Source organism: Mauremys reevesii, linkage group 14, assembly GCF_016161935.1.
Source record: "Mauremys reevesii isolate NIE-2019 linkage group 14, ASM1616193v1, whole genome shotgun sequence".
NCBI lineage: Eukaryota > Metazoa > Chordata > Testudines > Geoemydidae > Mauremys > Mauremys reevesii.
In genome coordinates this window covers 23,764,141-23,788,974 of record NC_052636.1, presented here as the reverse complement: position 1 = coordinate 23,788,974, position 24,834 = coordinate 23,764,141, and the positions used below count along the sequence as shown (strand labels likewise).

The 24,834-nt window shown below is 53.5% G+C and overlaps 1 pseudogene; it reads left to right on the top strand.

Moving 5' to 3' along the window:
- The window catches only part of LOC120381560, a 288,979-nt pseudogene that overhangs the window by 252,318 nt on the left and 11,827 nt on the right, over positions 1–24,834 (top strand).

Here is a 24,834-nt window from a genome sequence, read left to right as displayed (position 1 = left end):
ACTGGGAGACTGGAGTGTCTAAGGAAATTGCTTGTGTGACTTGTGGTTAGCCAGTGGGGTGAAACCAAAGTCCTTCTTGTCTGGCTCCACACCTGGCTGCAGCGCTGGCTGTACACCTGGTCTGCTTGGGGTGTAGCGAATGCAGCGCTGGTGATCCAGCGCTGCTCATCAGGTGTGGACACACACCAGCGCTTTAATTGGCCTCCAGGGAATAAGGAGATGTCCCAGAATTCCTGTTCAGCCACTCTGCTCATCAGTTTGCACTCCACTGCTCTGGCCTCAGGTGACCCGCCCCTTTAAGTGCCCTGGGAATTTTAAAAATCCCCTTCCTGTTTGCTGCAGCCAGGTGTGGAGTGCAATCAGTTAATCTTTGCAGGTGACCATGCCTCCACGTGGCAAACGAGCCCCAGCATGGAGCACTAGCGAGTTGCTGGACCTCATTAGTGTTTGGGGGCAGGAAGCTGTGCAGTTCCAGCTGCGCTCCAGCCGTAGGAATTATGATACCTTTGGGCAGGTATCAAGATCCATGCTGGGTAGGGGCCATGAGCGGGATGCGCTGCAATGCAGGGTTAAAGTGAAGGAGCTGCGGAGTGCCTATTATAAAGCCCATGAGGTAAACCGACGCTCGGGCGCTGCCCCCACGACCTGCCGTTTTTACGGGGAGATGGATGCGATACTTGGGGGTGACCCCACTGCCAATCCGAGGACCACGATGGACACTTCTGATCAGGGTGGGGGACAGGAGCAGCAGCAGGAGGAGGAGGAGGAGGAAACAGCGAGTGAAGCTACTGGGATGGGGGACGACACCCCAGAGTCCCAGGAGGCATGCAGCCAGGAGCTCTTCTCAAGCCAGGAGGAAGGTAGCCAATCCCAGCAGCCAGCAGTTGCTGAAGGACAATCAGAGGAGCGGGTTACCGGTAAGCTGCTTTTATTTTCAGGGTGGAAATGTTTCTGGAGAGGAGGTGGGGTTTGGGCTGCATGCAGGCATGCCTAGATGTGGAATAGCCCATTGATGTGGTCTATCACTTCGCGATGTCGGCTGCAGTAATCTCCTGAAAAGTTTCAGCCAGAGCATGGGCAATGTGTCTGTGCAGGTTTATAGGAGAGCCACTGTGGTCTTTGTCCCAGTCAGGCTAACGCGTCCGCGCCACTCTGCCATCAGGGGTGGGGGGACCATTGCTGCACACAGGCAAGCTGCGTAGGGGCCAGGGCGGAATCCGCATTGCTGTAGAAGACACTCCCTTGCTTCTCTGGTGATCCGTAGCAGCGAGACATCTTCCAGGAGTAACTGCTGTGGAAAATGTTGGGAGACTCTTTAATGCAGATCCCCCCTGTAGCTGTTTGCTGTCCCCAACGCACAGAAACCCCTGCACAGCCCTGAAGCAATCTCAGTACCCCTTACTCACCATTTCGTGGGTCCTGTTCTGCTGTGTGCTATTATTTGTTATGGGAAAAGTATGCTAAAGTGAAGACTGTAAACTCCTTCAGTGTGTGGGAATTACTGTCTGGATGAGATAATGAACAATGCTACCCTGTTAACTGTTGCCATTTTTGCCTTCCAAAAGTGACCTTTACTGCTGGACTGCCTAGCTCCAGCACTGCTCAGAGACTGCAAAATCTAAGGAAAAAGCCGCGCAAAACCAAGGAAGACATGCAGAAAGCAGTTATTGATCACTCTGCTAGAGAGAGTAGGACTCTGCAGGACTGGAGAGAAAGGGAAAGCAGGATCCGCCAGAGAAACGCAGTGGCCAAGAGGAAGAGCACAGAGCAGCTGCTAAGCATCCTGTCGCGCCAAGCGGACTCTATGGAATCACTCGTAGCCATGCAAGCAGAGCACTACCGTGCTACTCCCCCGCCCCCCCGTCCCAAAGCTTTTCCCCTTGTGCCCCAATGTCAGCTCAAACCCCCCTTCCCCAGCATCCAGGTTCTTACCACCACCAGCTGCCTCCAACACCTGTACGTTCACCAACCAGCCCTGAGAACTACAACCATTACCCTCTGTACTCAACCCCCATCACCATGCAGTATATGCACCCTGAAGTGCAGCAGTCATTGCACAGCACTCCAGACAGGACATATGCAAACTTGTGAATGTACAGTTCACCAACCCACACCCCTGTCCTCTTATGTTCCTGAAATGTTGTGTGTCTGTCTGTCAAGGAAGTTTGTTTCTTTTCAATAAAAGAATTCTTGGTTTGAAAACAGTCTTTATTATTGCAGATAGTGGAAAGATACCTTAGCCCAGTAAAGAAACAGGCACTGCAAATCATTTTAGGGAATAATAGAATCCTACCACTGTAACCACTGCACTTCACTCCCATGCAAGGCAACAAACATTACTGTTGGCTTTCAGCCTCAAATTCTTCCCTCAAGGCATCCCTAATCCTTGTAGCCCTGTGCTGGGCCTCTCTATTAGCCCTGCTCTCTGGCTGTGCATATTCAGCCTCCACAACTTGAACCTCGGTGGTCCATGCCTGACTGAATGTTTCACCCTTCCCTTCACAAATATTATGGAGGGTACAGCACACGGATATAACCGCAGGGATGCTGCTTTCCCCCAAGTCTAGCTTCCCATACAGGGACCTCCATCTAGCTTTTAAACGCCCAAAAGCACACTACACAGTCATTCGGCACCGGCTCAGCCTGTAGTTGAACCGGTCCTTGCTCCTGTCAAGTTTCCCTGTATAGGGTTTCATGAGCCAAGGCAGTAACGGGTAAGCGGGGTCTCCAAGGATCACAATGGGCATTTCGACGTCCCCTACTGTGATCTTCCTGTCTGGGGAAAAAAGTCCCTGCCTGCATCTTCCTGAACAGGCCACTGTTCCGAAAGATGCATACATCATGCACCTTTCCAGGCCAGCCTGTGTAAATGTCAATGAAACGCCCACGGTGATCCACAAGCGCCTGGAGAACCATAGAGAAATACCCCTTCCGATTAACATACTCGGATGCTAGGTGGGGGGGTGCCAGAATAGGAATATGCGTCCTATCTATCGCCCCTCCACAGTTAGGGAAACCCATTTGTGCAAAGCCATCCACAATGTCCTGCACGTTCCCCAGAGTCACGGTTCTTCTTAGCAGAATGCGATTAATTGCACTGGAAACTTGCATCAACACGATTCCAGCGGTCGACTTTCCCACTCCAAACTGGTTCCCGACCAACCGGTAGCTGTCTGGAGTTGCCAGCTTCCAGATTGCAATAGCCACCCGCTTTTCCACCGTCAGGACAGCTCTCCATCTTGTGTCCTTGCGCCGCAGGGTGAGGCGAGCTCAGCACATAGTCCCATGAAAGTGGCTTTTCTCATCCGAAAGTTCTGCAGCCACTGCTCGTCATCCCAGACTTCCATGACGATGTGATCCCACCACTCAGTGCTTGTTTCCTGAGCCCAAAAGCGGCGTTCAACTGTGCAGAGCATTTCCGTGAATGCCACAAGCAATGTAGTGTCACACGCGGCAGGCTACTCAATATCGTCGGACTCCTCACTGTCACTTTGGAGCTGAAGGAAGAGCTCAACTGCCAAATGACACTCATCAGCACAGTCCTCAGCAGCTCGGGCTCCATTTCCCACAGAAATTGTGATTAAAACACAGCAAGCGACTCACAAACGTGGCCGGAATAACTGTGACTGCTGGGATGTGAAGCGATGCACCACGGGGCGTTGGAACAGGAAGCAGAATGACCCGCACACTTCCTTCCCCTTCCCACAATACTCAGCGCCAAAATAGGACGAGGTGCTCTGTGGGATAGCTGCCCACAATGCACCTCTCAATACAGCGCTGGAAATGCTGTCAAGTGTGGCCACACTGCAGCGCTGTCCCTACACGGGTGCATGGCCAGCGCTGTAACTCCCAGTGCTGCAATTTTCATGTGTAGCCAAGGCCTTAGAGGTGGAAAAACCCCAGGCTTGGGCTGTGACTGCCCTATTTGAGCAATTGGTCCTGAATTGGCACTCTCAGTTGGGTCCCACCAGAACCGCCTCGTCACACCCTGTTCTAACTAATATTCTTTACTACTGACTTCCCTTTTCTTCCTTATATTTTATTTGGAGAGTGTTTCCTACCAGGGAGCCATTAGTAGGGTCCAGAGCCAGCCCCATCTCCTATATCAAACTCTGGCTAGTAGGTATGTGATAAATGTGACGACCCTGCCTGCGTCTGTCATCTGGGAGACACAAAGTTTCTCTCTTTCTACCCTCTGATGCTGCCTGGCTGCTCTAAGCTAGGTGAGGTGGGACTCTGTTAACATGTGCCTCTCAGAGCTTCCATTTCCCTGATGCTGCTGTTCCGTGAATAGTGGGATTGTGAGTGGGGCAGCAGGTACTGAGTGTTGGACTCTTGCTCTTTCAGGGGCCGGTGACCTTCGAGGAGGTGGCTGTATATTTCACCAGGGAGGAATGGGCTCTGCTGGACCCTGTTCAGAGAGCCCTCTACAGGGATGTCATGCAGGAGAACTATGAGACGGTGACCTCGCTGGGTAAGGAGTCCTGTCCCCTGGGTTATTAGAACCTGTGGGGTCTCTGAAGAACCTGAGCAGTAATAACTTTATACCTTTATTCATCATACAAGTTTTGACAGGTTTCCTTGCCCCCCTTTTTTTGCCTTATCTCCCACCCACTAGTACCATTTTTGGACATGTGCCTTTTTGGTGCTGTCACACATTTTAAAATTGCATTGAATGTATCCTTATTGGCTACATTAGTAACTACATTAATCACTGTAGCTTTCATGCCTTTTCCTCATTTTAAGAGGAAAATATGCTGCCTGTAGAATTCTAAATTGAGTAAATAGGTGTGTGACTCATGCATGGCTTGTGTGACAGTCAGATGAGCTCTTTTAGGAGAGCGTGTAATGTTGCCGTTCAGGATCCCATGGGTGAAGGGATAAGCGAGCCGTGGGAGGGACGGAGACGGGGGGTAGTAGATATGCCAGGACATGGGGCGGGTGTGTGCAGGGTTAGAGCTAAGAAGCAGTGGAGGTTGTGAGAGACGAGGAGGGAGGTTGTGAGAGACGAGGAGGGAACACAAGAAGCTACCAAGGCGCCGGGAGGTGGTGCTGGCTGAGAGTAATGGGAAGAAGGGGAGGGGAGTGTGGGGGACGGGCACCCAGGAAGTGGGGTGGGTGGGTCTGTGGGAGGAGGAGCGGTTTGGGGATCTGGAGCTGTGGGGGATCCCAGACCTTTAACCCCAAATCCCTACCCAAGCCTTGTTGCTTTAGAGCCTCCACTCCAGTTTTATTTCTGTTCAGTTTCACTTTATTATACATTTTTTTCCCCCCAAATATTATTATTTTAACTCTTGACCTCCCTCTCCCACTCATTACCCGCCTCCTCACATAACCTCCCCATCTCCTATGCACAGCGACCCTGGCCACCGATCCTGAGTCCTTGCTGCATCCTCCCCCAGAGCAGGGCCCCTAGCCAGGCACAAATGGGCACTTCGTTGATGATGTCACAGGGTGGTATAGTCTGTACAATTTTACACCTATAAGATTACATATTCGAAGCCCTTCACACCAGTCGGGCTTATCTCTATCCGATACAGTCTGTTCCCCAGTGTTCCCGTCCCAGCTCTGATGCCGCAGAGCCTGGCCTGTGTCCCTGTTCCCGTTCGCCCCCAACCAACATTCAACATTCATGGGGCCTCATCTGGAGCACTGTGTCCAGTTTTGAGCCCAACACTATAAGAAGGATGTGGAAAAATTGGAAAGCATCCAGCGGGGGGCAACAAAAATGGTTAGGGGACTGGAACACATGACTTCTGAGGAGAGGCTGAGGGGACTGGGATTGTTTAGTCTGCAGAAGAGAAGAATGAGGGGATTTGACAGCTGCTTTCAACTACCTGAAAGGGGCTTCAAAGAGGATGGATCTAGGGTAGGTCTTCACTACCCGCCGGATCGGCGGGTAGCAATCGATTCTCGGAGTTCGATATATCGCGTCTCATATTGAACTCGAGCGCGCTCCTGTCGACTCGAACTCCACCACCGCGAGCGGCGGTGGCGGAGTCGACAGAGCTGCGGACGTCGATCAGCGGCGTAAGGACGGGTAAGTAATTCGAACTAAGGTATTCGACTTCAGCTACGCTATTTGCGTAGCTGAAGTTCGCGTCTAGATCGAACCCCGTGTTGACCAGGCCGAGACTCTTCTCAGTGGTAGCAGATGACAGAACAAAGAGTAATGATTTCAAGTTGCAATGGGGGAGGTTTAGGTTGGATATTAGGAAACACTATTTCACTAGGAGGGTGGTGAAGCCCTGGGATGGGCTCCCTAGGGAGGTGGTGGAATCTCCTTCCTTAGAGGTTTTTAAGATCAGGCTTGACAAAGCCTCGGCTGGGATGATTTAGTTGGGGATTGATCCTGCTTTGAGCAGGGGTGGGACTAGATGACCTCCTGAGGTCCCTTCCAACCCTGATATTCTATTATTCCAATTTCCTTCCTCCCTCCTGTTTGACCCCATTTATAGAGTAATATTCTCAGCTATACCTTAACCAGTAATTGTGCTGAAATTGAACTAACCAATTCTAACATATTGTGACATAATTCTCTAACCCAGGCGTCGGCCACCTTTCAGAAGTGGTGTGCTGAGTCTTCATTTATTCACTCTAATTTAAGATTTCATGTGCCAATAATACATTTTAACGTTTTTAGAAAGTCTCTTTCTATAAGTTTATAATACATAATTGAACTATTGTATGTAAAGTCAGTAAGGTTTTAAAATGTTTAAGAAGCTTCATTTAAAATTAAATTAAAATGCAGAGCCTTCTGGACCGGTGGCCAGGACCTGGGCAGTGTAAGTGCCTCTGAAAATCAGCTCGTGTGCCGCCATAGGTTGCCTACTCCTGCTCTAACCAATTATAAACCAGTACCCTAATTAACTTACACCTGGCAACATTAATTATACAGGAGAGAAACAATTAGAGAACCAGACTGATTAACAATGTAAAAGTGGTGGCCATAAAGATAAAGCAATACAGAAATGAGGTTTCACAACCACAACCATTGATAAGTGATTTCTTGCCAGACAGAATGCTATCAAATTAAGGTTTCTTTAACCATCTTAAGATCCGGACAGGACTGTCTTCCTAACAGCCCAATAGCACCTTATTTCAGTGTGACTGGTTTGGGATGTGAGGATGGGACCCTTCGCTTCCCAGCTTATGGCTGCCCCTGCTGCTTAGCCAAAGGCCTTAGCCTAAGAACAAGGCCTCAGGCTGTCCTAGTGAGAGAAGGCCCAGACACAGGCAGACTGTGATTTTGATTCTTTGTTTTCATACTCCTGTAACTAGCTAAGTGATAAAAATACACCTAAGTTCTTTAAATATAGGCTTTGCAGGCAGGCCTGAATATCGCCATTCTAACAGAGGGTTCTGCCCCTTCCCCCATGCTGCGTCTGTCTTGTCTATTTAGACTGTAAATTCTTCAGAGCATGGGCCATCTACTATTCTGCATTTGTACTGTGCCTAGCACAACGGAGACACACTGTTAATTGGTCCTTAGGCACTCAGGTAATGCGTATGATTAATAATAATAATAACTCTCGTGCCACTTGGAGCCAAGGAAGCTGGTCTTGGGATGTTACTGCTTAAAAATGATCTGAGCTTAAAACCATGGAATATTCTTTGTGACAAGTATCCCACAAATTCCACTGACCTCCCTTGTTTTCTTTGCCTGGCATAGGGTTTCTAAATTCCAAACCTGATGTGGTCTCACAGCTGGAACGAGGGGAAGAGCCGTGGGTCCTGGACCTCCAGGGCTCTGAGAAAGAAGTGCTTCCAAGAGCTGCCTGCACAGGTGAGGACTTGGTTAAAGCAAGTCAAAAACTGTCCGTGAATACAGGAAACATTCGGGATGCCCTACAAAGACCTTGTGAGCTCTCCAAGTTCAGGATTGTTCCCTGCAGATGTGGAATAATTAGGCAGATGTCACTCATGGCTTCCCACCTATCCTGACTAACAACTGGCAGCAGATCCCTACCTGATCCCACTTTCCCCCCTCCATGTTCTGGTGAAATGCAGACCAAAACTGATCCCTTCCTCTCTCCTCTGGGGAAAATCAGCTCCTGATAGGTTTGATCTCTCCTGCACATATTTTGGTTTGTTCATCCCTTTTAAAATTCCTGTCTCTGAGATTTCCTTTCTCTCAGGCACAGGGAGTGACCTATGCCTGGATTCTCTCTGTCTCCCATCAGGTGATAGGATGGTGCGTGAGAATGAGGAGCAGAAACCCCAGCAGGAAGATGCTGAGCAAGGAGCACCACATGGGATGTTATCAGGAAGACCCAAAGGGAATGTTTCCAGGAGTTGTGCACTCCGAGAAACAGTAAAAGCCTCTGAGACTCAGCAGAGGCCAGAGGAGAACTTCAGTCAGCGCTCACACCTTATCACACATCAGAGAATCCACACAGGGGAGACGCCCTACACGTGCTCTGAGTGTGGGAAAAGCTTCAGTTATTGCTCTGCCCTTATCACACATCAGAGAATCCACACGGGAGAGAAGCCCTACACATGCTGTGAGTGCGGGAAAAGCTTTAGTCAGCGCTCAAACCTTATCACACATTGTAGAATCCACACAGGGGAGACGCCCTACACATGCTCTAAGTGCGGGAAAAGCTTTAGTCAGCGCTCAAACCTTATCACACATTGTAGAATCCACACAGGGGAGACGCCCTACACATGCTCTAAGTGCGGGAAAAGCTTCAGTCTGCGCTCAAACCTTATCACACATCAGAGAATCCACACAGGAGAGAAGCCCTACACGTGCTCTGAGTGCGGGAAAAGCTTCAGTCGCCGCTCTGCCCTTATCACACATCAGAGAATCCACACGGGAGAGAAGCCCTACACGTGCTCTGAGTGTGGGAAAAGCTTCAGTGATTGCTCTATCCTTATCACACATCAGAGAATCCACACGGGAGAGAAGCCCTACACATGCTCTGAGTGTGGGAAAAGCTTTAGTCAGCGCTCTGCCCTTATCACACATCAGAGAATCCACACGGGAGAGAAGCCCTACACATGCTCTGAGTGTGGGAAAAGCTTCAGTCACCGCTCTGCCCTTATCACACATCAGAGAATCCACATGGGAGAGACTCTCTACAGTCACGTGTACTGAGTGCGGGGAAAGTTTCGGGTGGAGCTCTCACCTTATCAGACATCAGAGAATCCACACAGGGGAGACGCCCTACACGTGCTCTGAGTGCGGGAAAAGCTTCAGGCAGAGCTCAAACCTTATTACACATCAGAGAATACACACATGAGAGCTCCCCTACACATGCTCTGCATTTGGGAAAAGCTTCAATCAGATGTCATTCCCTATTAGATATCAGAAAATCCAAATCGGAGAGAACTGTAAGAAATGCCTTTGTTAGGGCTTCCCAAAGATTTGTTTTTAAAAATATCACATTTGCTAATTCCAATATAGTGATCTTTGCACCATCTTCACTGTGGTCTCTCAGCTCTGCCAGATGAGTTGCCTGCTTCTCCCTTTTGCAGCTAACCCTTCTTTGGGGTCAGTCCTGTGATCTTTTCTATCAGCTCCTTTCCTTTTGACTTGTAGGAGCATGTCCCTCCAGCCAGGAATTTCATCAGCTCCAGGTGGGGGGGAGAGGGTTGATGCCAACAAGCTACCCTGAGGCAAAAGTTACCTGTGCCTTGCATCCACTAGGACTGTACATGGAATTGGCTGCTCAAGTTAGTGATTTTGGTATAAAAAGACAATTATAGTTGTAGAGCAGAAGCAGCCCAGGGAGTGAACCTAACAGACAATGATCAAGTGATCTCTCTCCTGCCATCCATCTCCATCCTCTGACAAACAGAGGCTAGGGACACCATTCCTTACCCATCCTGGCTAATAGCCATTAATGGACTTAGCCTCCGTGAATTTATCCAGTTTTCTTTTAAACCCTATTATAGTCCTAGCCTTCACAACCTCTTCAGGCAAGGAGTTCCACAAGTTGACTGTGCGCTGTGTGAAGAAGAACTTCCTTTTATTTGTTTTAAACCTGCTGCCTATTAATTTCATTTGGTGGCCCCTAGTTCTTGTATTATGGGAGTAAGTAAATAACTTTTCCTTATCTACTTTCTCAACATCACTCATGATTTTATATACCTCTATCACAGGCCTGCACAACATGCGGCCTGCGGAGCCTCACTGTGCGGCCCGCCGGGAGATTCTAAATCCCCGGCGCTCTGCGGGCAGTCCAGAGCCCTTTGAATCCCAGCCACGGCAGGGAATCAAAGGACTCTGGGCTGCCGGCATCCGCGGGGAGCCCAGAGCCTTTTACATCCCAGCCGTGGCCGGGAGTCACGCCCTGGCCGCTGATTGAATTCCAGCCCCTGGCCGCTGATTGCCCCCTCCCCAGACCCCTGCCCCAATTTCCCCCAGGACCAACACCCCCTATCTAAGCACCACTGGTCCTTGTCCCCTGATTACCCCCTCCTGAGACCCCTGCCCCATCTAAACCTCCCTTCTCCTTGTCCCCAACTGCCCTCCTGAGACCCCACCCAACTTCCCCCAGGACCCCACCCCTACCTGTCCCCTGATAAACCTCCTGGACTCCCATGCCTATCCTATTGCTGCCTGTCCCCTGACTGCCCCTCCGAACCTCTGCCCCATCCAACCCCTGCTCCTTGTCCCTTGACTGCCCCCCCGGAACCACCTACCCCTTCTCCAAACCCCAAACTGCTTACTGTGCCCCTCAGACCAGCGTGTCTGGCTCCGTGCAGCTCCAGACATTTGCTGCCATGCTCCCCCATGGAGTCCCCCCGCCCCCAGCACCTGCTTTCCAGATTTGAACACCTCAAAATTCAGGAGTGCTCAAGCTCGGTTTGGGCAGCTGTTACTTCATTTCTCCCAAATCAAATATACTGATCCACTGTAACTTGCTGTAGAAAAAGTAGGATAAAATTGAGCAAGAAATGCTTATTAGGACTGGAATTGCTATTTTCAACAGCCATTGCCTTTTTGTTTGTTTGAAAGGAAGACAGTGATATTGCATTGGCAAATTCCCATAGAAAGAAAGAGTGGAACAAAAGAATAATAAAGGCACCTCAACTTTTCCTCATTTATGGAGGACAGTCTTATAATATTCATCCAGATATCCTCCAATCACACAAGCTGAAAATTGTTCCACTTTACTGCAGATCTGTAACCATATGGGAACCAATCCTGTCTGTGTTCTGTGCACATCCAAAATTCCTGCTGAATGACCCGCCCTGGGAGCGAGTTACCAGTGACCCAGGGCTGGGGCAGCAGGAGGTGTGGAGGGGGCACTGGTGGGAGGGAGCCCAGGGCTGGGGCCGCAGCAGGGTGGAGGGAGGGGGCTGGTGGGGAGGAAAGGGGGAAGCCCAGCACTGGGGTGACGGGGGGGGGGGGTTGCCCAGGAGTGGCGAAGCAGGAGAGTACGGGGGGAGCCCAGGGCTGGGAAGGGGGACAGCCACAATTTTTTTTGCTTGGGGCAGCAAAAAAACCTAGAGCCGGCCCTGCCGGGTTCCCCCAGCCGCCAGAGCCCCGGGCCCTTTAATTTTCCCCTGAGGGCTCCCAGCCACCTCTTTAGCTGGGAGCCCCTGGTTGATTTAAAATAAAGTATCACCTCCCCATCCCCAACCTTCCTTTTTGGCCCACAGCTGTTTTGGTGGGGCGGCGCTGGGGAAGGAGGGTTTGTTTCCGCAGGGCTGGGCATTTCCTCGGGCTGGGAGGTTTCAGCCCTCGGCTGTTTTCTTTGGAGGAATGTGGCCCTCGCCGCTTTACGAGTTGTGCAGGCCTGATTTATTGTGTCTCTGTTCTCTTCTCCTTCTCCCCCCAATTCCTCGTCTCCAATGGCTCTGCCTTTCTCCTCTTGCTCCCTCTCCCCTGCCCTTTCCAGGAACTCACACTCTACAGCATTTAGGACGAGCCAGAGCTCCCATGTTCTGCACATGAGCCTGTGTCAGAGGATGTGTGACCCCGGTCAGAACCAGTCACCAGATCAATATGACCCTTTATGGGCGACTTCTCTGCCTGCTCTGCAATTTACATCTCCCCTCTCCCCCAAACAGGGTGGGGTACAGCTCTGACTGAGAGGCCTCACAGGAGAAATTTCAGCCCAAAGACAAATTTGTGTGAAATGCTGAGAAGTGAAGAGCCCCCTTCCCCTCCCCCAAATCCCCAGAACTCTAGTGTCACCCCCATGGCACCAGCACAGGGAACCCAGTGAGATGGGGTTACAGAATACAAGGGGGAGGGAGCAGGGGAGAGCAGTGACAGGGACTCTCTCACTCTCTGTCACGGAGTGTGGGGGAGTCAGGGCCCTGCACCCCCGGGCTCCCTGTGATTCACCAGGACTCTCAGCCAGCCAGTAAAGCAGAAGGTTTATTTAGACGACAGGAACACAGTCCAACACAGGTCTTGCAGGCACAGGTAACAGTATCCCCCCTGTTAGGTCCATCTTGGGGCCCCAGGAGCCCCATAGCCCCTGTTGGGGATCAGAGCCCTGTCTCTGCTTCCCTTTTCCCCAGCCAGCTCCAGTCTGCCCAACCCCCTCCGGCCCCTCCTCTCTGCTCAACTTCTTTCCCGGGCCAGGAGGTCACCTGACCGCTTTGTCTCCCACACCTTTAGTTGCACCTTTGCAGGGGAGGTGCCCAGGCCATCCGTTGCTAGGAGACAGAGTGTCAGGCATTCGGTTGCACTGGCCTTTTGCTTTGCTAGATACTTAAGATCTGCACACAGCACCCCAGTAAGAACAGTCCCACTTTGTCACACTCTCCTTCTCTCTTCTCTTTCCTTCCAGGAACTGCAGTCACAGCAGGGAGGGGTTTGTCTCTTTATTAGGGATCCCTCTGTGTCACGGAGGCTGCAAAAGTCATAGATTCTGTGACTTCTGCAGTGGCCACTGTGGCTGACTCCGTGGCTGCCCCAGCAGCTGGCCTGGGGACAGACTGAGCAGTGGTTCCAAGGGTGGCAGGAGCAGCCACAGCTCAGTGGCTCCTGGCACCTGTCCCGAGGTGGCCGGAGCAGGGCTGGCCTCTGGGGCTCCTGACCTGGCAGCATCTGGAGCGGCAGTGGGTCCCCGGGGCTTCTCCCCCCGTACATGGTGCCCTGCCCCTGGGCCTCCCTCCCCACGATTCAATGTGGGGTATTTATGGTATAAGTCATGGCCGGGTCATGGGCAATGAGCTTTTGGGTTTTGCCCGTGATCTGTCCATGACATTTACTAAAAATACCTGGGATTAAATCTTCGCCTTCCTCATTATCGATCAAATAAATCAAAACGCCTCCACCTGCAAGTGGATTTTGCCCAGGACCCTCAGAGTCAGCAGCTGTTACGCCCCCACGGAGCTCTCTGGTCAGGTGTCCTAGCGCTGGAAGCCTCCTGTTTAGATCCTAAAATAGCGTTTTTGCACCGGGGGGGCTGAAATTTTGGACCGGACATTGTAGCTCCACCGTTATTTTACTGAATTGCTTCAAAACAGCAAGTCAAGAAAGTCTCCTAAGTGCCAGGCTCTCTGCCATGGAAACAGCTGCCCCTGCTCTGCAGGAGTCTGTGCGTTCCACCCAGCAACGTACACACCTGCGCCGCACTGAAGGGGGGTCAGACAGCGACAGGGCCGGTAACACAAATACTTAAACTATTAACTCCAGGTCCCTTCCTTTCTTTAACCCAGGATGTGCCAGTCACCTGGTAACCATGGTGTTATCTTCACCTTAAAATACCTCTCAGTACATTTTCAGCAGCCCTCCACCCCCTGCCCTCCCTGCAGCCAGCCCCTGTCTCCAGCCAGCCCCGCACGCCCCGGCTCCAGCCAGCCCCTGCTGAACCCCCCTGCCCTGCCTCCAGCCAGCCCCGCACCCCCTGCCCTGCCTGCAGCCAGCTCTGCAACCCTGCCCTGCCCGCAGCCAGCCCCGCACCGCATGCCCTGCCCGCAGCCAGCCCCGCACCCCCTGCCCTGCCTGCAGCCAGCCCCATCTGCTGCCAGCCCCACACCCCCTGCCCTGCCCGCAGCCAGCCCCATCTGCTGCCAGCCCGCACCCCTGCCCTGCCCGCAGCCAGCCGTCTGCAGCCAGCCCCGCACCCCATGCCCTGCCCACACCAGCCCCTGTCTCCAGCCAGCCGCGCACCCCTGCCCTGCCCGCAGCCAGCCCTGCCTGCATCCAGCCCCGCACCCCTGCCCTGCCCGCAGCCAGCCCCTGTCTGCAGCCAGCCGCGCATGCCCTGTCTCCAGCCAGCCCTGCACCCCTGCCCTGTCTGCAGCCAGCCCTGCACCCCTGCCCTGTCTGCAGCCAGCCCCTGTCTGCAGCCAGCCCTGCACCCAGCCAGCCTGTCTGCAGCCAGCCCTGCACCCAGCCCCTGTCTGCAGCCAGCCCTGCAGCCAGCCCCTGTCTGCAGCCAGCCCCGCACCCCTGCCCTGCCCGCAGCCAGCCTGTCTGCAGCCAGCCCCGCACCCCTGCCCTGCCCACAGCCAGCCCCTGTCTGCAGCCAGCCCCGCACCCCTGCCCTGCCCGCAGCCAGCCTGTCTGCAGCCAGCCCCGCACCCCCTGCCCTGACCGCAGCCAGCCCCTGCCTCCGGCCAGCCCCGCACCCCACGCCCTGCCTGCAGCCCTGCACCCTCTGCCCTGCCCGCATCAGCCACATCCTCCCTGCCCTGCCTGCAGCCAGCTCTACACCCCCTGCCCACATCCAGCCCCTTCCACACCCCCTGCCCTGTCTCCAGCCAACTCCTGCCACACCCCCTGCCACTCACCCCTGGCTGAAGCCAGCCAGTCCCGCACTCCTCTGTCTCCAGCCCTGCCAACCCCTGATGCACCCCCCTGCGTCCCTGCCTGAAGCCAGACAGCCTGCCCCACACACCCCTGTCTCCAGCCAGTCCCGCACACCTTGCCTGCAGCCAGACCCTACCTCCAGCCAGCTCCTGCCCTGCCTGCAGCCAGCCCCATGGCCACTGGTGCTCTGCACTTCCCAGGGCACTAACCCTGCACACCTGCTTCAATGAGGGGGGCACGGAGCAGCTGGGACCCACACATGGTTACACCCTAAGGTGACCAGACAGCGAGTGTGAAAAATCGGGACAGGGAGTGGGGGGTAATAGGATCCTAGATAAGAAAAAGACCCCAAAATTGGGACATCTGGTCACCCTAGCACACCCCCAGGACTCCTGAGTTCCATTGCTGGGTTTCCTATTGGTTCCACTGCTGGTTGTTTTCCTTTTCCTGGGGGGACTCTGGGCAAGTTGCTCCCCCCCCCCCAGGGCTCTGTCCCCAGCAGGCAAATGGGGATTTCGTACCTTCCCGCTATTGGAAAGTGCTGGGAGAATCCCCCAGCCAAAGCTGCTCTGACAGCGCTAAGCAGCATCTGACCATTCAAGGTCGGAGCGCGCTGCCCAGGAGATGGAGTGTCTGGCTTTGGGGTTTCACTTCAGCCCAGTCTAGAGAGAGGGGCCCAGCCATGGGGTTTGGCTCAAGAAGACCAAGTCTCCAATTTGTTAAGGACGTTTTGGATTCCAGTCCTGTGCTCCAAAGTGCTTGGTGTCAGTTGCACATTTTAGAAGCATGCTCTCCACTCCATCTTCCAAATCATTCATGAAACTATTGAATAGTACCGGACCCCAGACTGATCCCTGCAGGACCCACTAGGTGCCCCTCTCCTTGGACAGCCAAACCTGGAGAAGGGCCCTTGGAGTCTGGGCTTTCAACCAGCTCTGCACCCACATGACACTGATTGCATCTAGACTGCATTTCCCTCATTTGCTTGTGAGAATGTCCTGCGGGACTGTGTCAAAAGCCTTAGTAACTCCGAGATAGATCCTATCTACTGTTTACCCACCTCCACTAGGCCCGGAACCCTGCCAAAGAAGGAAAGAGGCTGGGTTTGGAATGATTTGTTCTTGACAAATCCATGCTCCTCGTCCTAAGAACCAAATTATCCTGTAGGTGCTGCTGACAAACTGATTGTTTAAGAATATATTCCAGTATCTCTCTAGCTATGGAAGTGAGGCTAGCTAGTCTGTAAGTCCCAGGGGTCTCTTTGTTCCCCTTTGAAAGATAGGTCCTGTCTTGTTCATGGATGGGAAGATGTTCTTTTTCAGGGATCTCAGACAAGAACTGGGGCACAACACATGGTTTGTTAAGGCCACAAAAATGGAGGCAGGAACCTCTTCTCTCCTGCTGGCAAAGAACCCCAGGTACCTAAAAGACAGAGACTCAAATCCCTGAACGGGATTTAGAAAAGGCAGTGGTTAAAAAGTTTGGCCCTGACCATTTCTTGTTTCCACAGACTAGACATTTTAGCAAACTTTAGAATTCCTTGGTGCAAACACCAAGAAACTCCCCTTTCTCCTTCACAGAGGGCTTTAACGCCCCTTCTCACTCAGGCTCACGACTGCCCAGAGCTTGAGAATTGTCCCTGTTCCCATTAGACAGATGGGGAGGAGCCTGAGGCACAGAGAAGGGAAGTGACCTACCCAAGGGCCAGCAAGGCAGTGGCAGAGCCAGAAAGAGAAGCCACCAGTCCTTACTCCTGTTCTAACAAACAGCAAACCCCCAGAGGCAGGGATGGAGCCCAGGAATCGAGATAGTGGGGAAATTTCATTGAAACCGTTTGTCAGAAAATCCCATTCAGACTAAACCAGTTTGTTTCTCTAAATCATAACAAGTGGGATAAAAGTTCTTTGCAAAAATATTTTGTTGCAAAACAAAAGCATCTACTGTTTGTCACAGTGCGTTAAATTGTCTCGTCACACACAAAGAGGAGACACTTCGATCTCAAACATTAGATAAGATGCTTCAGTCTGAGCTAAGTCGTTGCTGCTCTTAACAATTTCAAAATTGAAAAAAACCAAATCAAATAGAGTATTTCAGCTATTCTATTATGTCATAATCTGCTCTGAGTAAATGTGATAGGACACCTCATATTATGCACTACTCCTAGTGACACTCTCCAATGGATCCCCATCCTCCACCCACTGTGAGGTAGGTAGGAGCGGATCATTATTATCCCTCCTTGAAAGAGGGAGAAGCTACATGTGAGAAAGAAGAATTGACTTGTCTGAGGTCGCACACCCAGTCAGTGGCAGAGTTGGGAATAGGACCCAAGAGCTCTGATTTTCAAACTAACCATCGGATCTTGAATTTCAGACATGGAATGACCTGAGTAAAGTGCTCTCAGATGAGCTCCAGACCAACAACAGTGCACAGGAATTATTCAGCAAGTATTTGAGGAGAACTGCAATGTTAGAGAGAATCATGAACTGCTCAGAGACCATTAATATAGAGAAGCAGCAAAATTCATCAAACATAGAACTGGTTCTGACTTATTTCCTTGGTCTTAAAAGAGACCAACAAGGACCTGAGTCTCCTCCCTGTCAATAACCCCCTGCTCAGCCAATCAGGGTAGAGACTGAGGAAGGGAGGCTGAGGGTTCTCACCAGAGAGCCCAAAGGATGGCCCAGCTCACTGGTGGGGATCAAATACAATTCAGAATAAAATTCTGCCTCCTTAAGCTCGTGTGTTCCATGCCTAGAATTCAACTCTCACCAGTTGGATCAGACTGAACAGGTTTCAAAGCTCCAGGAGGCTCTTACCTTCTAAACAGGGACAGCTGTTTTCTAGTAAAATCCCTAAAAGGGAAGGAGAAAACTCGAAAGAGGTTCCTCCTGGCGCTCATGTCCGTGAACCCGAATACTCTCTCAGTCCTCAAAGAGAGACCTGGAGAAGGAGACTTGCTGAAGCAAAGCCACAGGGGTCTCTGAGGTTTCCCTGGCCCCTCGCCCTTGTCCTGCCTGGCTGATGTCAGCATCTCTCTGTGAGGTCACCACCTCCCCACCACCTTGGACCAATAGGCTGAGGTCCTGCCAAAGGCCTTTGTGATGTCACTGCCACACCCCTCCCTTGCTGGGCTAATGTCCTGCCCCTGCCCGGGCACTTTGGAGGTTTGAGCTACTCCAGGTGGATCACCCCACTCAAGGAGCGTTCGTTCTAGGCAGAACTGACACTAACTTGTCTGGCTGGGGTGTTCCCTGGAAGCAGAGCACAAGTTCGAAATACGGGCAGCATAGAGCCAATATTCATAACGTCAACTACAAAAATGATACACATCTAGAGATAGCATCATTATAATCAGCCAATCAGAACCTCTCCATAGACCCCCTTACACGACAGCCTTTCAACAATATTGGCTGCAAATATAGAACCGTGGTCGCAGCAGTGATCTATACAGTTACAGATTATGTCAATAACATTACAAGAAGTGACACGGCATCAGTGAGACTGATACTGGAATAGCCTCCAGTTTTGGTGTCCTCATGTGAAAAAGATGTTGTCAAATTGTAGCTGGGGCAGCAAAGAGCCACCAAATGTTCTGAAGGCTGAAGAAAAATGCCTTCCAGGGAGCTATTGAAAGAGCTCAACATGTTTAGCTTATCAAAAGAAGATTGAAAGGTGACTACACTGAAGTGTTCAAGTGCCTTAATGGAGAGAAAAGAGTGGGTATTAAAGGGCTCTTTAATCGAGCAGAGAAAGGCCTAACAAGACCCAATGGCTGGAAGATGAAAAGAGACAAATTCATATTACAACAAAGGCACAAATATTCAACAGCGAGGATGATTCACCACAAGAACAAGCTACCAAGGAAAGTGATGGATTCTCCATCTCTTGATGTCATTTCATGAAGACTAGATGCCTTTCTGGAATGTGTTTACCCCAAAAGTAGCTCTTGTGTCATACAGGAGGCCTGTGATATGCAGGGGGTCAGATTAGATGCTCTAATGGTCTCTTCTGGCCATGAAGTCGACTAATTTCTAAAAAACTGAGTGTAGCATTGGGAGCAGCATCTGATGTTTTCCTGTCTAGCTGGCTTGGTGCCTAGAACGAACGCTCCTTGAGTGGGGTGATCCACAGGGAGTAGCTCAAACCTCCAAAGTGCCTGGCCAGGGGCAGGACATTAGCCCAGCAAGGGAGGGGTGCGGCAGTGACATCACAAAGGCCTTTGGCAGGACCTCAGACTATTGGTCCAAGGTGGTGGGGAGGTGGTGACCTCACAGAGAGATGCTGACATCAGCCAGGCAGGACAGGGGCGAGGGGCCAGGGAAACCTCAGAGACCCCTGTGGCTTTGCTTCAGCAAGTCTCCTTCTCCAGGTCTGTCTTTGAGGACTGAGGGAGTATTCGGGTTCACGGACGTGAGCGCCAGGAGGAACCTCTTTCGAGTTTTCTCCTTCCCTTCTAGTGATTTTACTAGAAAACAGCCGTCCCTGTTTAGAAGGTAAGAGCCTCCTGGAGGTGTGAAACCTGTTCAGTCTGATCCGTCTGGTGAGAGTTGAATTCTAGGCATGGAAAACACGAGCTTAAGGAGGCAGAATTTTATTCTGCACCTGTGATTTTGTCTCTTAGAATCACTGGGGACATAAGGGTTTGTCCTTTTTGTTTCACCTCTTGCTCCATCCACTGTCTGATCCCTCTTTTCTCTTCGTCTCTTGCTTCGTTTGTCCTTTCTCCTGTTCCCCTCCCAAAATCAGGTTTTTTTCTCCTGCTGATAACAGCTCACGTTAACTGATCACTCTCGTTGTAGTGTGTATGGCAACACCCATTTTTTTCACGTTCCCTGTGTGTATATATATCTTCCTACTGAATTTTTAACTGCATGCATCCGATGAAGTGAGTTTTAGCCCACAAAAGCTTATGCTCAAATACATTTGTTAGTCTCTAAGGTGCCACATGTTCTCTTTGTTGATAAATTAATGGAGGTTAAGTCCATTAATGGATATTAGCCAGGATGGGTAAGGAATGGTGTCCCTAGCGTCTGTTTGTCAGAGAGTGGAGATGGATGGCAGGAGAGAGATCACTTGATCATTTCCGGTTAGGTTCACTCCCTCTTGGGCACCTGGCATTGGCCACTGTTGGCAGATGGGATATGGGGTTGGATGGACCTTTGGTCTTACCCAGTATGGCCATTCTTATGTTCTTATGAAGGGAAGGGCACAGCTCCATTATAGAGTTTCTGTAGTGTAGTGGTTATCACGTTTGCCTAACACGTAAAAGGTCCCTGGTTCAAAGTCAGATATAAACATGATGGCTTCCTTTTCTCAGCTCCTAGTGGCCTGTCCCTGCTGTTGTAGGAGCAGCAGTGATTTCTATGCTCAATAGGTCTGTTATACTTCCCCTCCCCCTCGCTTTTGTCTCCTCTCCCTCTCTGAATGCCTGTGAAGTGGTTTTCCCCCTCCTCCTCCCGCTCCCTCCTGCAATGCTTGGGGGATGAATGGGCTGGTTGAAGATCAGAAGAGCTTCCAGGTAGACAAGGTGTCTGGGACTCTCATTAGGCAGCACTCACACACCCAGAGCAGGGACCCTGCATGGACACTGCCCAAGGTGGAGTGTGACCCACCAGATGCAGCCAAGTCATCTCCAGTTGCAGGCCATGAGGTTCAGGTCCTTAAAAGGGGAAGGGGCCCTGTGCTCAGCTGTGCTTTCACAATGCTGCCTAATGAGAGTCCCAGACACCTTGTCTATCTAGGAGCTCTTCTGATCTTCCAGCTGTTCAACCAGACCCTTCATCCCACAAGCATTGCAGGAGGGAGGGGAGGGGAGGGGGAAAGCCACTTCACGGGCATTCAGAGAGGGAGAGAAGACAAGCGGGGCATGGGGGGAGTGTAACAGACCTTTTGGGCATACAGGTGATACGCAGCACACAGATCACTGCTGCTCCTACAACAGGGTAAGTTCTCAAGCAGCATGTTTCTTACTTTGCCCATCTGCCAATTTTGATAATTATCGATGGAAATATTTTGCCATTGGGTTGTGCGTTTACACAGAAATTGACATTTACCAACAAATAGGTAATTCTTCCAGTCCTGCCTAGTCTGCAGTTGATGGGTTTAGAGGGACACATTCACTCTTCCAGGTCCCCATGCCAGGCCTGTGCTCTCAACTTCCCACAATGCTGGGATCCTTTCCTGGTCTCCGCTCAGACCTCTGCCCCCCACCCCCACTTCTGGGATCCCCACCCCACACAGTCTAAAACCCCTGCTGGCAGGATCCCTTCCAGGTCCATTCAATTACTGTCTCCACTCTGGGCAAAAGCTCTGCACTGTTCCCACACCAGAAGTTGAACCCAGGCCCCGTGGATGAAAACCAGGAATCCTGCCCACTAGACCATATGGGACTATTGGTGCGTCTGACGAAGTGGGGATTCACCCACGAAAGCTCCTGCTCCAATACGTCTGTTAGTCTATAAGGTGCCACAGGACTCTTTGCTGCTGTTATTACTACAACTCTCTAAGCCAACCCCTCGTAAGCGCAGCAGGGACTAGCGTGACCGGATGACCCGATATTTGGGCCTTTTTCTTATATAGGCTCCTATTACCCCCACTCCCTGTCCCGATTGTTCACATTTGCTGTCTGGTCACCCTAGCAGGGGCTGCACACAGGGCTGCATTAACCCTTCAGGTGCTGAGGTTTCCCTCACTCCATCCCCAGTGCCTGTGATCAGGAAACAGACATTAGGGCTCCCAGGTGCTGCACAGACCATGACTGAGATCGGACCCTATATTGCGCTAGGTGCTGTACAATCCCTGGCCAACACTGGGACACCCAGGGGGTTCCCCTCAATTTATCTGAGCCTCTGCTGCCCAACTTCTTCTGACTCCATCTGGATCACCCAGGAGCAGTGACAGGGTTTCCTTTCCACCTTTCCAAACAGTCCTTCTTTCCCTGCCCCCTAATTCTGCTTTCACACCCTGGGCCCATCTCCTCCCTTCGTTCCCTCTACCCCCGCCCCAGGTGATTAGAGATGGAGGCAACTTCAGCCACTGGAGCCAGCCCCAGCGAGTGCTGCAGCCTGCCCAGGGGTGTTTGCAGACACAGAACGGGAGCAGCTGGGTGCGGTGGGTGCTGGGAAGTAGGAGGCAGGAGAACAAATCCCAGGGGGGGGGCTGCTCCTGGGGGCGGGGCTCTGGTACCGCCCGGGGGGGGGGAAGCTCGTGGGGGCGGGGCTCTGGCCCAGCCCGGGGGCGGGGCAGCTCCTGGGGGCGGGGCTCTGGCACAGCCCGGGGGCGGGGCAGCTCCTGGGGGCGGGGCTCTGGCACATTGTGACGCAGGAGCCCGGACTCAGCAGCTGCTCCCGGGTGGCCACGTGCTGCCAGCAGCGCTGGAGCCGCCGGGGCCGGAGCGGAGCCGCTGTTCTCAGTTGCAGCAGGAGCTGCCCCGGCCCCGCTGGGCTCCAGGTGGGGACAGAGCCTGGGGGCTCCCCCTGGGTGCGGCTGGCGGGGCGGAGGGGAGGAGGAGAGGCCGGAGCTGCAGGCGGGGTTGATCGGTCTCTGGGCACCAGGAGCCCCGGGCAGAGTGTGTGTGTGAGTGTCCTGGGCCCAGGCGTGCGCATGGGGAGCCCGGCACCCCAATGCCCTGAGCCCCGGCTGGGAGGCTGCTCCCCTCCCGTGGGGGCTCCGGGGAGGGGGAAGGCTGCGGCGGCGGCGGCTGCAGGCGGGTGCTCGGCTCCCGGGAATGACCCGCTGCCGGCAGCTTGTGGCGCCTCCTCCGCGGAGCTTTTCCCCGGGGCGGCCTGGCGCAGCTGCGATCAGCTGTTTGCTGGGCAGGCTCCGCTCCGCTGCTCCCCGCTCCTGGGGCTGAGTGAGCCCCCAAACAGCCCCAGGGGTCGGTGGGGCGGGGCCAGCAGCAGAGGCCCCCGCTCCCCTGGGGCTGCCCTGCCCTGCTCGGGCTGGGGCTCTGCCAGGGCCCCTGCGTGAATCGCTGCTCCCTGCCCGCCAGGCTCGGCTCCGGCCACAGCAGCGGCGGGTCCCCGGGGAGCCCAGCTGGGCTGGGGAGGGGAGGCGGAGAAGCTCCAGATACCGGCAGAAGCCGCGGGGGAGGAGCCCGGCCCTGCAGGAGCTGCAGTGGAGGGGGAGAAGAGCCCCTGGGCAGGGGCGGCTCTAGACACCAGCGCGCCAAGCAGGCGCTTGGGGCGGCTGCTTTCGGGGCGGCATTTGGCTCGGTTGAGCTCCGCCGTCATGCCTGCGGCAGGTCCACCGGAGCCCGAACGAGCGGACCTGCCGCAGGCATGACTGGCGGGTCCCGTCTTCCTCGGCCCGCTGAGCTCCCGCAGGGATGACTGCGGCAGGTCCGCTGGTCCCGGCTCCGGTGGACCTGCCGCAGGCATGCCGGCAGGAGCTCAACCGGAGCCGTGGGAAGAGGGGACCCGCCGCGGGATGGGGGAAGGGCGGCGCAGCGCTCCGTGCTGCTTGGGGCAGCCCGATTTCTAGAGCCGCCCCTGCCCCTGGGGCAGGCAGGAGAACCCCGGACGCTGGCAGAAGATGTGGGGCTGAAGTCCCCGACTCGGGAGCCCCAGACACCTTAGTGGCAGAAGTTGCAGGGCGGAAGCCCTGACCCCCCTCTGTGTGGAGCAGGTCTGAGCCCCTCTCGCCCCCATCCCCCCTGTGGAGCTGGCTCCCACTCTCCGGCTGTGGAGAAATTCAGCCCAAATCTCCCCATGTTGGTATCTCCATTTCCCCCTCCCTCCCCCACATCACCCAGCCATGGATGGATTTAGCCCAGGAGGCAGGGTCAGTGTTGGCCCCATTGGGCAGGTGGGATCTAGGGCACAACGAGGTGAAGTGACTTTCCCAAGGCTAAGCAGGGAGTCTGTGGCAGAGCAGAGACTCAAACCCAGAACACCTGAGCCTGAGCCCTGTGCCTTAACCACTAGGCAACCTTCCCCCCGAAGGAGAGGGAACCTCCTCTGCCACTTTGAGTGTGTGGGTGGGAGCAGCCGCTAGACAGCGCTGCCAGGAGGTGGGGAGGGGGGTTGGATAGTTGGAGGGGTGATTAGCTGTTGGGGGGGCCTGTGGAGGGGGCAGTCAGGCGACAAGGAGCAGGGGTGTTGGATGGGTTGAGGGTTCGGGGGGTGAGGGTAGAGCGGAGTCGGGACAGGCATGGACCAGAGGGAGTTGGATGGGTTGAGAGTTCTGGGGGTCCTGTCTGGTGATGGGGGTGTGGATAAATTGTCAGAAGGGACAGGTAGGGGTAGGGTCCTAGGGAGGCAGTTACAGTGGGGAGGTCTCAGGAGGGGGCAGTCAGGGGACAAGGAGCAGGGGTTGGGGTTCTGAGGGGGGCAGCCAGGGGGCAGGAAGGGGGAGGCAGTGGATGGGGTGGGGCTCCCTGGGTGCACACCCTAATGAAATGTGCTGCACACGCCTATGGTCACGGGGGTGAGCTACTCGCATCCTTTTCCTGTTTGTGCCATTTCTTTCTGTCCCAAAACCTGAGAACAATTCTCTCTGGTTCTTCCCCTTCTCTTCCCTCCCCATGTGGCTAGAAAATCCAAGGAGATTCCCTCGTTTTCCTAAAATTATTGACTCTCTAGTCTCTTATTTTCCCTATTTTCTCTGTAATTCTTAAATTCTCCTCAGCTTTGGGATGTGAACCCAGCCCATTTATCTGCAGCAATTTGTCCTTGGGTAGGTGGAATTTGCTGTCCTGTGTCACTCCCCCAGCGTGGGTGGTGGTTAGTAGGTGCTGGCTGGGGGACACGGCTGCCACAGGGGGGTGAGATGGGGGGCCCGATCTCTGACAGCGACAGGACATGTCCCCACACGAGGGGACGTGGGCACCCCGTGTCCCCATGGAGCCGGCCCAGCCCCTTAGGTTCTGCTACTTTCCAGCATTTTGTTCAGAGACTTTATTACTGGGGAGGCTGAAAATCTCCCTGTGGGCTTAGCCTGGCAGGAGGGGCCAGGTCTCCCTGCAATAAAGAGCTGGAGCATGTTCCCAGCATGGCAGAGCCTAGGCTGTGTCTCTGCAGGGAAAGATCCTGGGGGAATCGTGATGTGACATGAACTAAAGCCTGTTCTGAAACCTCCACAACTGCCCTTCTCGCCCTGCCCGGCTGCAG